Genomic DNA, 15,024 nt, shown 5'->3' on the forward strand with positions numbered 1-15,024 from the left:
AGGCTTAAATCTGAAATTAACCTGCAAATGCCCAGGGCTTCCAGGTTGCAGGCAAACCCTGAGCAGCAGCACGGCCTGCCCATGGAAGAAGTAGAGCACTAGCTTTGCCAAAAGTGTTGCCTTAAAGAAAGTCATGTTTATGTTCATAAGCACGGCTTCTTACTAAATTAGTGGATGAAATAATTGCTATTGGCCAGATTCCTATCAGCATGAAACTTGAGAATTACCACCATCTGACTAAATTGGCACATTATGACACTGTTACCCTCAAATCCTCCTCACCTAAAGCGTTTGTGGCCCGCAGGCACCCCAATGAAAAAACTTCACCCTGATGCCAATGCCTTAGATGGGAAGGTCTCCCAGGAGCCAACCCGTTACCAGGGGGCAGGCTGATTGAGGGCTGGTGAATCAGAGTCTACACGCGGGTTTTCCACTTCCTAGGTGAAAGTGTGGATTAGAAGTAATAATTTATATTGAAAACTAGAATCCCATGGGACAACTAAATAACATACTCTCAAGCACATTTTCCACAGTGGCATCTGTGGAAAGCCAAAATTAAGGGTTTTTTTTTTCCTACTAAGAGTTTAAAAATTATTCCTCCGAATCAAAAAATGTGACGGCCCATAAAAAGCTGAAACAACATCTAGCAGCTGCAAGTGTTTGACAACAAAGCATCACATGAATTTTTTCCTAATCTTATTACATTGGATGCCTGTAAATTTGCTTTGTTACAGTACCTGAGAAATGATCAAGTAAGGAATTCCAAATGAAAGAGAATGTAAACTAAGAACTGTTAGAAGAAAAACACACCTTCGCTGCAATACTTGAACTAATGTCCACCTCCACCCCAAATCCCTAAGACTCTTTCTTACAGAAATTTTCTCTTGTAAGTTCAGCATTCAATGTATCATTCAATAGCCAATAAGGGAAATTTTCAGGATGCTTTGTGAAGATCTAGCTGAGAAATGATGCTTTATATTGGTAGATATTTTCAATTATGTGTTCAATAAATTTAATAATGAAATAAACCCCTCAACTTCATTTGAATTTTGTACAGGTGGAAGACTTTCTTGAGTAAGAAACAATGGCACAGAATTATCTTGATCACTTGGTCATGAAGAATGCATTCACACTCTGGGACGCCTGCATGGCTCAGTGGGTGAAGCATCTGCCTTTGGCTCAGGTCATGATCTCAGGGTCCTGGGATCGAGCCCCGAGTTGGGCTTCCTGCTCAGGGGAGCCTATTGCCTGCTTCTCCCTTTCCCCGTGCGGCTCCCCTCCACTCATGCTAATAAATAAAATCTTCAAAAAAATTAAAAAAAATAAAATCTCTTGACATGGTAAGAAGAGTGGGAGCAAGTAGCTGAAATTGGAGATAGTGATAAAACAAATCCCTAAGGAGATGGCTGTGTGTGTGGGGGGGGAGGTGGGGGCAGGGAATAAGATAGTCTAATGGAAGTAGTTCACAGGTATGTAAAGTAGAAAGGTCATCAATGACCCCCCACCCACTCCACTCACCAGCTTGAATCCACTGGTCCATTTTTTCAGTCTTCATCCTAATTTACAAGGAGCTTTGCAAGTTTTCTTCCTACCCCAACAGATGCTTCTCCTTAGCTCTGTTTGCTGGTTCTTCTCGATCACCTAGCCTCCACATGCTGGAGTGTTCCAAGGCTCATTGCTTGGACTGCTTCTATTTCATGTACATTCTTTCCTTCAGTGATCTCACATAGTTTCAAAGCATTATGTGTGATTTACATGCTGACTATCATCAAATCCCTATTTCTAACCTGCACTTTTTCGCTATCACAGCAAATGGCAACTCCATCATCTGGAGTCATCTTTTGTGCCGCTCCTTTCCCACATCCCACATCAAATTATCTTGGTTCTACATTTTGCCTATGTGTAGAATCTGACCCCTTTTCACCACCTCCACTGCTACCATTTTATTATTTATTTTTTAAAAAAAGATTTTCTTTATTTATTTGACAGAGAGCACACGAGAGAGGGAACACAAGCAAGGGGAGTGGGAGAGGGAAAAGCAGGCTTCCCGCTGAGAAAGAAGCCTGATGCGGGGCTCGATCCCAGTACCCTGGGATCACGCCCTGAGCCGAAGGCAGACGCTTAACTACTGAGCCACCCAGGCACCCCTCCACTGCTACCATTTTATAATCCAAGTTACCATGAACAATAATTTAACTGGCCTTGTCAACTGAATTACATAATAGAGCTTTACACGTTCTACCACAAATGGGAGACATTATATTTTTATTATTTAAATTTTTCTAGAAATACGTATCTGCTTTTCAACTTTACATTTTTCAATTATGGCTTCTACTTTAAACATTCTACTGATTCCTTAACAGTAAAACCTGATGGAAGTAGTTTGTATGGATTTTACAAACCTCTCTTAACCCATTATGCTTTCTGAAAGTTGCTACTTATCCTGCCACGGAGTACATTCTATCTGGTCAGAAAGCACTCAGTAATTGTCCTACAGACTGCAGATGATGCAAATTGTGTTCTCTTCAGAGGAGGACAGCCATGCCCACCAGGCAAAGAAAACTGGGTGTTCCTATAAATTACATGGTGAACATCTTAACTATGTGTGTGTCTGTAGGGATAAGTGTTCAAAGCAGAGACACTATCACCTCCCTTAGAAAATTGTTTTAAGGACTAAGTAAAACAGTACGATTTAAAATATTAATAAATATGTGAGCATTATACATATTAGGAATTACCATGCATATTTTTATTGTATATTCCATTAATCACATTACATCAACTTTAGTCGAGATAAACAATTATTTTTAAAAAATTTAGTTCATGATTTATGTTGGTTTGTGCTGTATGGAGTGACATTACCTATTTAGTCAATGTTCACTGATATCCCCACCCAACATTCTTAGAACACTGACATGGCAAATCAGAGCTTGTCCTGCCCCAGAGGGGAAATCCTTGTTCAAACTTCTTTCTCTGTTTAAGCAGATTTATATTCAGTAGCTCTTCTCAGGGGAGAAACAGGCATTTCACAAGAGCGAGTTCAGGAAATGCAAGTCTAGGTATGTTTATGGCCACGAACAGCTCTATGCTGAGGAACTTAAAATATATATATATATTAATATCCTTAGCTCACATCTCTAATTTCAGTCTTCTGAATCCTTCTTCCTTGCCTATAAACTCTTTACGTGAAATTAAACAAATAAAACCCCACCAAAAATGCAGGATTTCACTAGTCAGGCCTACTGTGTGACTGTTAACTACAGTGTGTAGGATTGTATTAAAACAAACTCCTTTAAAGTAACTATTCAGCAAAAAGTGCTCACTTCACAGACGGAGGCAAATATGGATGACAATTATCTTATCAAGCGCTAGATCACTTCCTTTCACCTTTTTAATCACTCTGTGACATTCCTATTATGCCATTAAGTCTTCAGTGCTCATCCCCAAATCTGAACACCTCCAAAAAAGGAAAGCGTAAACAGTTTTATGTTCTTTCCTGATGCCCTTTCGCATTGGTCACTACACCAAAACGAAACTGTGTTACAAGGCCAGAATTCCGGACACATCTAAAGGAATCACTCAAGGCCAAAAAGAGCATAGAATATTCTTGTGAAGAGTTGCTGTCATTATCCCCAAACACACCAGGAAAGTTGGTATATTCTGTTGATGTAAGCGAGATATGACTTTGAAACTGGGGGCAGATAAAAGCGAGATCGTCTCACAAACTGTTATATGACTCTCATGTGCTGGCACTGAGGTGATGAAGCTTGATCGCCGTTGTGCGGTTCTTACTCCTTGATGGATAAGCCAGTGTCCCCTGGGTAAGGACTCCCACAGGGCTTGAAGACTAAGTGCCATGAGACCACTTCATTCCACTGGAAAAATTAAGGGGAGGTTACAAAGAAGAGGTTAAAGTTCATCTAGAGCTCAGAGAGTAAGAAAGGACTTACACAGCTTAGAAGGAAGCACTTCCGGTATTTACAATGAGCCTGAGCTGGGAGAAGCAATGGTGCTGGGTTAAAAGGCCGAGGAAGAGCAGAGCTGAAGCACTGTCACTGGGGTGGGGAGGGTGGGGGGGGAGAAGCAGATGCCAGGGGGGAGGCTGTGGAGGCAAGAGAGGGTCTATGATTGATTAGGAAGCCTCTGTGTGCGACAAGCTATGGAATTTGGATCTAATCACCCAGCAGCAGGAGAATCCAAAACAATTTTAAGGAAGGTGGGATACAATCAAGTTTATATTTTTGGTTTTCTACTGCTCTTCTCTGTGAGTAGGTGTTCTAGATTGGGGGGAAAGGGTGTGAAGACTCTGGTGGAAGCCATAAACAATGCTTGGAAATCGGAACCTCTGTCCATGCTGTTTCCCTTTGTCAGGAATTACCTTTCTCCCTTCCTCATTTGGCTAATGGTGACTGATGAATAAAGATTCAACTCCTCCAGGAGGCTTTCACTAGCCACGCTTTTCTCTCTCTGTACCCCTGCTGCTAAGCTGGTTGCCTTTTTCCTCATCCTCTGCCACATTTCCCAGGATACTGAACTGAAATTATTGCACATCTCTCTCCTGCTTGCCCAGAACATATTTCAGAGAAGAGGATAACTTTCTTACATCTCCTGGATAACTCTGATCCCTGGCAGAAAAAATATGAATGAAGTATATATTTTTTAAAAAAGTATGCTTTATAATCTGATGAGAACTGTTGAGGAAAAGAAATGAAGGGAAGGGTGTCAAAGTCTATGACTGTGGTAGAATCCACAGAGACTGGTAGCTGGTGGAATAGGGAGTAAGGAAAAGAGGAATCCAGAAAGCTATTATATATTTCTAGCTTGAGAGAATGAGCTGAGAGACACAGATAACCAGCATGGACAAAATAGGGAAGGATGAAAGAAGGAAAAAGGTTTGTGTTGGGTCATTTGAAGTAGGGGAGCTGTGGAGTAATGGCATGGGGACGTCTAATGGACAACTGCAAATACTTCCATGCCATGGAATACTAAGGACTGGCTAGGGATAGAGATTTACAGTCACTGACACATATAATGTTAGTTCGAGCCACGGAATAAGAGAACAAACAAAATGAGAAGAGAAGCTAATCAAAGAGAGGTAACTGGGATTCCCAGTATTCGGATGCCGGGCTAAAGCACAGGAGCCCACACCGGTGCCTGAAATAGAGCAGCCAAAGGGGCCAGGAGAGACCCTGCAGGCCCTGGAGGCATTGGCCATTCTGCAGCCAAAGGGGAGGACAGTTTTGAGATGTGGAGATGGATAGCAACATCAAAGTGATGGAAAGATCAAGAAGGAAGAGGGATACAAATAAGCCACGGTAGTTATTAAATAGGTGGTCTTTTACACACTCAGGAAGAGAGAAGCTTCACTGAAGTAGATAAGGAAGAAAGAGGCGTAGAGAAAAAGGAGCGTAAATGGAGAAAGTGACTAGAACATTAACTTCATTAAGCATGCGGTGAGAAAAAAAAGGAGCCAGATGAATGGGTTTTTGGGAAGAAAGATTCCAAAAAGGCTTAATATAATAAGGGGAGAAATCTGCGTGCATTTGCAATCAGTAAAGAAGCAGCCTGATGAAGAAAACAAGACAGGAAATTTGAACACAGAGGAGGGTTAATATCCAGTGCAGGTAAAGACAGGGCATGACTATCATCCTGATAAACTGCATGGAAGAGTAAAATGTCACAGCATTTCTGAAAGGTAATGTAACAGTATTTTCCACAAGCTTTAAAAATGCCCTTTTCCTAAGATCTTATAATTTCCTATTTAGAATTTTACCCTAAGAAAATAATCAGAGGTACAATTTAGGGCTATTCATTGTAGCATTATTAATAGAGAAGAGTAAAAATAAAATGAAGTAAAAACTTAAATGTTCATAATGGGAAGATTGTTTAATAAATGATTATCATGTACGTATGTATATACAATGACGATTATTATATTGTCAGTAATTTTACTGTACATTGGAACACCGTAGAAATGAGCCCTAACAGCTTAGTGATAAAAATTACCTGCGAGCTAAACTAAAACGCGAACAAGACAATTTACATTCTTGCATTTGCATTGTGCAAAGAGACGGAAGAGCAACCAGCTTACCATCTCTCGTTCATTGTTCCCTAATTTAAGGTTAAAAAACATCTAAAAATAGACTCTTCAGATGTCACACTGACATGCACGGCACCTACTGGCCGCCTAAGTCTTGAAAGGGAGCAGCCAGCATTAAGTAAAGAGATTATTGGACAGCTTTGTCAGTACACGTGAAATTGAGCTGTGATTCTAAAAAGTGTAACATTCTCATATTTAAAGAAGGTAAAATCCTACCAACCAGAATCAACTAAATAGATTATTAAAATAACAACCATTTTCTGTATGAGGAATCTAATGCATGGATTGGGAGGGCTAGAATACTCAGGCGATACAACGTTCAAGGTCAGTTTATGGGTATCTTTCCATGTTTTTTCCTTTGTCTTGCTCTTTACCTTGCCCCTCCACCTTGTCACCCTTTGCCCTAAATACCTGATGCTCTGAAGTGATCTTTATTCTCCTCACCCCATCTCACTTTCTAAAAAATCCTCATTGTTTCAGCTGACTTATACAAGATATTAAGGGGATAAAACTTGTGAAACTATAACTGTTACCCTACAGATAAACAGGTACATCCGTTACGAATAGGTTAATTACCCAAGGGTCATTCGCATGACATAGAGATTCATTCAATTATTTGACATACTGAGTACCTAATATGGGTCAGACACTATGCCAGATGCTGAGGATACAGCAACGAACAAAATACATAAATATATATGCCTTTAGGAAGCATATATTCTACTGGAGAGAAACAGATCATAAGTACAATGAATGAAACAAACAGAACATTGGATGGTGAGATGTATTGTAGAAGAAAAGTAAAGTTGGGAGGGGATAAGAGAGACAGAGATGGTTCTAGGGAGAAGGTGACATTGAAGAATAAAGGAGGGTAGAGTATAAGTCACGTGGCTATCTGAGGACTATCATCCTAATGCACAGGGCGGCAGGGCAAGTAATCGGAGGCAGGAAGTATGTCTGTTCTATTCAAGGATCAGCAGGGAAAGGACACTGTGGCTAGATTACAGCTTAGAGATAGCAGGGGGCCAGATAATAAAGGACCTTGCAGGTCACTGTCAGGATTAAGAATTTTCTCTGGGAGAGCTAGAGGTAGAGTCACCAGATAAAATATAGGATGCCCAGTTACATCTGAATTTCCGATAAACAACAAATGATTTTTTAGTGTAAGTGTGACCCAAAAGTTACATGTTTGTTATTTAGCCGAAATGAAAATTTAACTGGGCATCTTCTGTTTTTATGGGCTAATTTTGGTAACCCTAGAACAGAGCCATTGGAGAGTTTCAAGCAATGGCGTGACATTACCCGACTTACGTTTGTAGAGGATCCGACTGCTGTGCTGAAAAGAGACTGCAGGAAGGCGAAAGCGGAAATAGTGAGGCACTTAGGAGGTAGTTCTAATAATCCAAACGGAAAGGTTGAAGAGGCAGCTGTATATTCAAGAGATTTGAGGTTAGATGTTGGGGCTGGCTACATAAATTTGGGAGCCAGTGGTCTACAGACAGAACAAAAGCCACGAGATTGGGTGATTTCACCAAATGAGTGGGTGTTGGTGAGGAAGAGGTAAGTACCATGGTTTCCCAGTCTGGATGAAGTGGTCTTAATTCAAAAGGGAGGGCCCTATGGATGCTCCCATAACCCCAGGTCAGAGGGAGGAGCAGACACCAGTAAAGGGGACTGAGAAGGAGCAGTCAGTGAGGCGGGAGAAAATGGAGAGTGTGGTGAGCTGAGAACCAGGTGAAAAAGTGTCCAGCAGAAGAAAATGAGGATCGGCTGGGTCACATGCTGATGACAGGTCTGAGAAAAGGTGGACAGAGACTTTCCACTGGATTTGGCAATATGTGTTCCTAGGAGACCTTAACAGGTGCAACTTTGGTAGAATGGTGGGGGCAAAAACTTGCTGAGTATGAGTTAGGAGAGAATAAAAAGAGAGCAATTGGAGAGAGCAAACAAAGAACTGTTCTGAGGAGCTGCTGACAGGGAGACCAGGAAACAGCTCTGTAGCTGGATGGGGATGTCGGATCAGGAATGACATACTGCTTACAAGACGAGAGAAAGAGTAGCATGTTTGTATGCTGAGGGGAATGAACCAATAGGAAGTCAAAAAGACGGTACGTGTGTGCATGTGCACGGAAAAGAAAGAAAGGGGGAAAGAGAGAGGGAGAAGCATGCAGATGCACCCCTTGAAGAGAAGGAGACAACAGGATATGGAAGGGATGCAATGAGGCAGACACCCCAGTTCTCCAAAGTTCACCCAAGGTCACAGGAAGGCCAGGTGTCAAGGTACAGATGAGATAGATGGGTAAAGAGCATGGGGAGAGCTGGTGAAAGTCCTCTTCTGATTGCCTGTATTCTTATGAAACAGGAAGCAAAATTATCATCTGAGAGTGAGGATGGGAGAGATGATACTAGAGGTCTGAAGAGACAATAAACTCTAAAATGGCAGTTGTGGCGAGTGGGAGAGAGGATGGGCAGAGAAACTGTAGGATGATTGTCCATCAGCACTACTGAACATTTGAATAGAAATGAAAAGTAATTTCAGTTAGAATGACAACAGAATTTCATTTGTGGACACCGTTCATGGTGTGGGGGTGTAACTCCGTGGTTCGGTATTTCCAGAAGTTTCTTAAATCAGGAGCGCTTGCCAAAATGCTCAGGGGAGGAGACCCACAAACAAGGAGTCACAGTAGGCAAACACTGTAGTGATGGGGGCAGAGAAAAGCTCAGAGCCAACCCTGAACACAAAAGAAGACAAGAGTTCAAGGAAGCATGTCCACAGCGAATCACGAGAACCTCCCATGTGTCCTGAGATTAATGAGGACTTCCAGAATGTCGTTGCTGAGGCCCCGTAAGAGCCTGACTAGAGGAGATTCAAAAAGAGTCTATACTAATCTAGTTTTAGAGATTTTTAAAGACAAACTGGTACAAAAAGTCTGTTATGAAAAAGGTAAATTTAAATATCAGAAACCCAGCCAGACCCCCAAATCCCCACTTGAATCAAGCACTTGGGTTATTTAGTCATCACAGTGAATTCAGTATGTTTCTTCTTATTCCATGTGAAAAAAAATGCTGAAATTCAAATTCTAATTTTAATCACCTTTCTGACCGATTAGCCTAAAAGAAAAGCATTTGGTTAAAAGTATTAACTTCACGAAAACTTGCAACGTTCAGCGTAAGCAGTGTAGCTTCTAAAATTGACAAATCAATTTTAATGACACTGATTTAAGTCTGCAGTGAACCTGATGCCACTTTTATTTTCTGTTTCTCACAAATGGTGACTTTAAAATAATTCATCTTTCTAAATGTCCTTCCTATTCACTGATGTGGAAATAATTTCTGGCTGCTGCTGATTTTATGCAGAATATATGGAAATAATTATATACTAGGACCAGCGAAACTGTGGTTTTTAGATGCTCGGATCAACTGTGGTTTCAGGCTGTGCCACCGCTGTTCCCAATCTAGGAAGTGGTGAGTTTTGTTTTGGGGTTTAAAGTATAGAATTATATAATTGTTGACACCGAGCTAACCTCTTTCTTTGATATTCAGAGCATGGTATAATCCTGTACCAACTGCGTAAAGCAGCTTCTCAGTGAACTTTGGAAATAATCGTGTTTTTCTGAGTTTTACCGCTCCAACCTGAAAGCATTTATTTCCCATGCTAGCCAAAGTCAATGAAGCTGGTAAGATGCGAGGTTTTCCCTTTAACCAAACACAGAGTGCAGACAGGAAAACTTATGAATCTTTAACAGAGCCCAGAGAACCGTTTTTCTTTTCTTTTCTCTTAACTTTTTTTTTTTTTTTTAAGATTTTATTTTTTTATTTGACAGAGAGAGAGCACACACGAGGTGGGTGGGGGCAGAGGAAGAGGGAGAAGCAGATTCCCTGCTGAGCAGGAAGACTGATGCAGGGCTCCATTCCAGGACCCTGGGATCCTGACCTGAGCCAAAGGCAGATGCTTAACTTAACCGACTGAGCCCCCCAGGTGCCCCGAGAATTGTTTTTCTGATTTCACTAAACAGCCATGTGCAAAATGAGGATGAGGCCCTTAATTCTTCACTTGACAACTGTGCACTCTGAAATGCTAAGTGATGTACGCATCTGGTTTTGAAAATATTTCTATAAAATTTTACATAAGACAAGAGACTCAGATAAACCAAAAGTATCTATGTGGAATGGTGGAGCAATGACTGGCTATAACTGCAAAATACTCTACGTAGATAACCAGTGGAAGGCTACGAATGTGGTCCAAGCCCCGCATGGGCATCTAGGTACATGCGTGCAGGCACACGCCCGGTCAAACCCATGAACGCTGTTCTTACTGAAAATTAGGCCGCTTATGGGATGGCTGAGAAACTGGAGAAGCTGAGTATAGTCTGAGGTAGTAAAAGATTATGGGACATCACTTAAAACTGGAAGGGATATTTTGAGACAACACTGTATCATGGGGAAAAAACATGGAATTTTGAATCAGAAGATCTGGGCACGGACCCGGATCCATTATTTAGTATTTGTGGCTGTGGTCACTGGCAAATCACTTATTTTCTCTATGTTTTAGAATACTTATAAGACAAAGTTAAAAATAAATAAGCTACCTAATTTACTGGGTTGTTCTGAAGCTCTAATAAGACGATGTGCATAAATACATTTTATAAGGTAATAAGTGGTCATGCATTACAAGTAATGGAGAAAGTCATTAAAATCACTGCATGCAGTTTCAAAGGAAAGATTAGGACCAGTAAGAGGGAGTTAAGAGAAGAAATTTTTTTGCTTAATACAAGAAAGAAATTTCTAAAAACAGTATTGGTTAAAAATGGAGGGGCCTCAACAGCTAAAAGATAATGAATTCATGAGTTTTGGGCCAAAGTCACAAAGTCATTTTGTTTGGGAAGCAAAGGGATTGTGAATCAGATGGAAGATATGCAAAACTAATTTAAAGGTGTCTTCCAATCTTGAAACTCTATGAATTTGGTAGGATAGAGTCCAAATGTTCAAACATTAATAATACAAAGAGAATCTGCAGCGTAAACTGGCCACCAGATCAGCTGCTTTGTGCTTTGCAAATCCTACCCACCCTGAATTTTCTTTCTTTTTTTTTTTTTTTAAAGATTTTATTTATTTATTTGACAGAGATAGAGACAGCCAGCGAGAGAGGGAACACAAGCAGGGGGAGTGCGAGAGGAAGAAGCAGGCTCACAGCAGAGGAGACTGATGTGGGGCTCGATCCCGTAACGCCGGGATCACGCCCTGAGCCAAAGGCAGACGCTTAACCGCTGTGCCACCCAGGCGCCCCAACACCCTGAATTTTCTAAATAAAAATATTAACTTCAAGGAGTAAACACAGGAATTTGCATCAGTTGTTCATTGAGATTTTTAAAAATCACAGTTACCTATTAAAATAAACGTGTTAATGCATGTGAAAGTATTGTGTAATTTGAAAGGCATGATATAAACCTAGGTATAGATATCATGATGTTACACAAAGAAATGGGTACTGCAATTAATTCACAGTGTTAATGCTGGGAACTTGGACATTTTTTATTACTTTATATGAGCTGCATTTTTTTCCTGTCTCACTTTAAAATTTTAGTTCCTATGTAAGCATCAATTTCACATCTTGATGGTGGCAATGATTTCTAAGGTAAACCACTAAGGGTTTTCCCAGGATTAACATCCATATTGGGCACAGGGCTGCTGTTCCCCAGCTTCAGGCTCTAGGACTCTGGTTTACCACAAAAGAATCCAGAGGCAGGCATTTTTGCAGCCAGTGCTACTTATGACTGTGCTATTGGTTATCACAGAACATGTGCCAGCAGAGCCCTCGTGAAAGATATTATTTATCACTCATTCATTTACTTTAAATTCATTAACATTTTGGAGTGCTTACTATGTGCCAGGTGCTTTGCTAAGAAGTGAGAATACAACAGTCAATAAAAGTCTGGCATGACAAGAAGGGTAAGAACTGCAGGCATCCCTGTAAAAAAAGTATAATCATTAATGTTTATGTTCATTTTATGACAGATTTTTCTGGAACCTAAAAATTTAAAAATGAGCACATCAAGTTTGACATGCCTTTCATACATCCAAGCTAATTCAAACATGTATTTTCTTTTTTAAGTAATCTCTACATCCAATATGGAGCTCAAACTCACAACCCCAAGATCAAGAGTCATGTGCTCCACTGACTAAGCCAGCCAGGTGCCCCTACGAATTGCCTTTTTCTTTCTTTCTTTCTTTCTTTCTTTCTTTCTTTCTTTCTTTCTTTCTTTCTTTCTTTCTGTCTTTCTGTCTGTCTTTCTTTCTGTCTTTCTTCTTTCTTTCTCTCTTTCTAGATTTTATTTATTTATTTGACAAAGAGAGAGAACAGAAGCAGGGGGAGCAGAGGGAGAGGGAGAAGCAGGCTCCCCGCTGAGCAAGGAGCCCGACGTGGGACTCTATCCCGGGACCCTGGGATCATGACCTGAGCCGAAGGCAGACGCTTAACCCAATGAGCTACCCAGGTGTTCCAAATTTTCTTTTTTATCAAAGAATATAATAACAACAGCTTTATGAAATCAAGAAGCAAAAGAGAGAAAATACTGTGAAAAGTGTAACAACATGAATAAAAAAGTTGTTTAAAATAAGACTTGAATTCTAAAGAATTGATTCACATGTTAACTGAAGAAAAATCTGTTAAAGTAGTGTAAAAACAGATTTTATAGCAGTTAATAAGTCTTAAAAACAAAGTTCTACATATTAATTATTTAGCTTTATTTAGCATTATGTATACCCCAACAAAATTGTTCTAAAAATAATAAAATATGTTAGTAGCGGTAACCTTACAAAAATGCAATACAAAGGTAAGTCTCAAAATAAATTAAAAGCATGGACTCACTGCCTAATACATGTAGGAATGGTAGCAACAATGTAACACCCTGTCTATGATGGGCTTAAAAACTAATCTCCATTTGGCCATCAACTTTCAAATCTATTCTAGGAAGGCCTGGAAACTTTGATATGGCTAATGAAACCCTCCCGTTTATTATTCATAGAGATCAAAAGGGATATATGAAAAGTAGTTTCACCACGGTTAACATCTGTAAATATTTTCTCTCAATCCCAAGGGTCAAGAAAAAGCCTAGTCTTTGTCTCTGCTTAAAACAAATGTAACAACAGACTGAAATTCTTAATGTTCTCAAAAGTATAGCACTGGGGATGGGGAGGTGAGTAGGAAAATGATTAAACAGGTATTAATACCTGTATGATTTACAAATGGATAAAAAATTTAAAAAAGACAGATTTTATTGAAGCCACAATCCGAATATAAGAAGGAAAATACAATTGTATTAATACCATTTGTTTATAATATGAATAAAATGATAGTGTATTTGTGGGATCCTTGAGCCAATTGCCAATTAGGAATTGAATTAAAATGTCAAAGTCACACTCCACGACAAACATTTAGCATTACGAATATCCCTAAGAAATTGTTCTTAAGTAGTAAAACATATTAGTAGTGGTAACTTTACATAGATGCAATACAAAGGTAAAAATCACAGAGCAGATTTTTAAAAACAAAAGCAAACATGTCAAGATCCGAAAGCTTAAGAAGAGCAGGGAACCAGGGGAGCATGCATGAGCAGAGAAGTGTTTTGAAACCACGGTATCTCCCAAGCAAAACGTCTCAATTTGAGTGACAGGTTATTTTTACCAAAAATGCTTTATCTTCAGGCAGAAATGCCATTCATACATAAAGAGTAAATAGCACTAACGGCCCCATTTCATGTAGTGTGCATTGTTCAGGAAGCCTAGAGACCTGTCTAAACAATGAAAAACTGTGCTTTCCAAAACCTTTAATCTGTGTTTCCAATTATACCATGGAGAGCACAGAGAACGAATTTCACACTCCCACATTTCATAAGTACTACCACGGGACAGCTACCCATACATAGTAGCTCTAGCCTCTTCTTCGGTTTCACTGAAAACAAAAAGATAGTCGGAGGGCATGAAGCAAGCAATCACTTTTGCCTGTGTTCCTGGCCACTGGCGAATAGTTACTGGGGACAAGCAGACTCTGGACTGTTGGTTCAAAAACCATTAGTTGATCCTCACACTAAAAGACTGATGAGTTTTTCAAAACTAAGTGTGAAAGCAAATTAAACCAACAGTGTATTATTGCACACACATGGTCCATTTAATTTCAGAGAATGCAAACAGGCCTTCTAATAAATAGTTCCTATCATCATTAAAGTAACAGTACCATTCTGAAAAGTGATCATTGAGGACAAGTTCCTAAAAAGGAGTAAGTTTTGAATAAGGCAACATAGATGGGAGGCCCTGAATCTTGATTTTCTAAAATCTATTTTAGGTCTTACAGGTTATAATGGAAAAATTTTTTTAGTATCAATTTTGGGGACTGTAAGAATGAATCCTTACATTTTAGTAGAATATGGTATTTTTCCAAAAAGGCAAGTAAAATGCCCAAAAGGTGTATTCTTTTTTTTTTTTTAAAGATTTTATTTATTTATTCGACAGAGATAGAGACAGCCAAGCGAGAGAGGGAACACAAGCAGGGGGAGTGGGAGAGGAAGAAGCAGGCTCATAGCAGAGGAGCCCGATGTGGGGCTCGATCCCATAACGCTGGGATCACGCCCTGAGCCGAAGGCGGACGCCCAACCGCTGTGCCACCCAGGCGCCCCAAAAGGTGTATTCTTTTATTTATAAATGATACATCTTTTACAATCTAGATCACATTTTTCAAATCCAAGCTGTAACACATTTAGTGAGTTGTAAAATCAATTTAATACACGGTGACTAGGATTCTTAAAAAAAAAAAAAAGAAATGGAAAAGAAAACATAACACTAATTTCATTTACTAAAGTTAAGTATTTCATAACACGTACATATCCCTACGTATCATATTTTAAAACGGGAGTGTGTGTGAGTGTGTG

At 39.8% G+C, this 15,024-nt stretch overlaps 1 protein-coding gene across 6 annotated transcripts in view; it reads right to left on the reverse strand.

Moving 5' to 3' along the window:
* The window catches only part of PDGFC (platelet derived growth factor C), a 200,079-nt gene that overhangs the window by 20,537 nt on the left and 164,518 nt on the right, over positions 1 to 15,024 (reverse strand). The window lies entirely within an intron of this gene.

This window comes from Ursus arctos, unplaced genomic scaffold (assembly GCF_023065955.2).
Source record: "Ursus arctos isolate Adak ecotype North America unplaced genomic scaffold, UrsArc2.0 scaffold_11, whole genome shotgun sequence".
Classification (NCBI taxonomy): Eukaryota; Metazoa; Chordata; class Mammalia; order Carnivora; family Ursidae; genus Ursus; species Ursus arctos.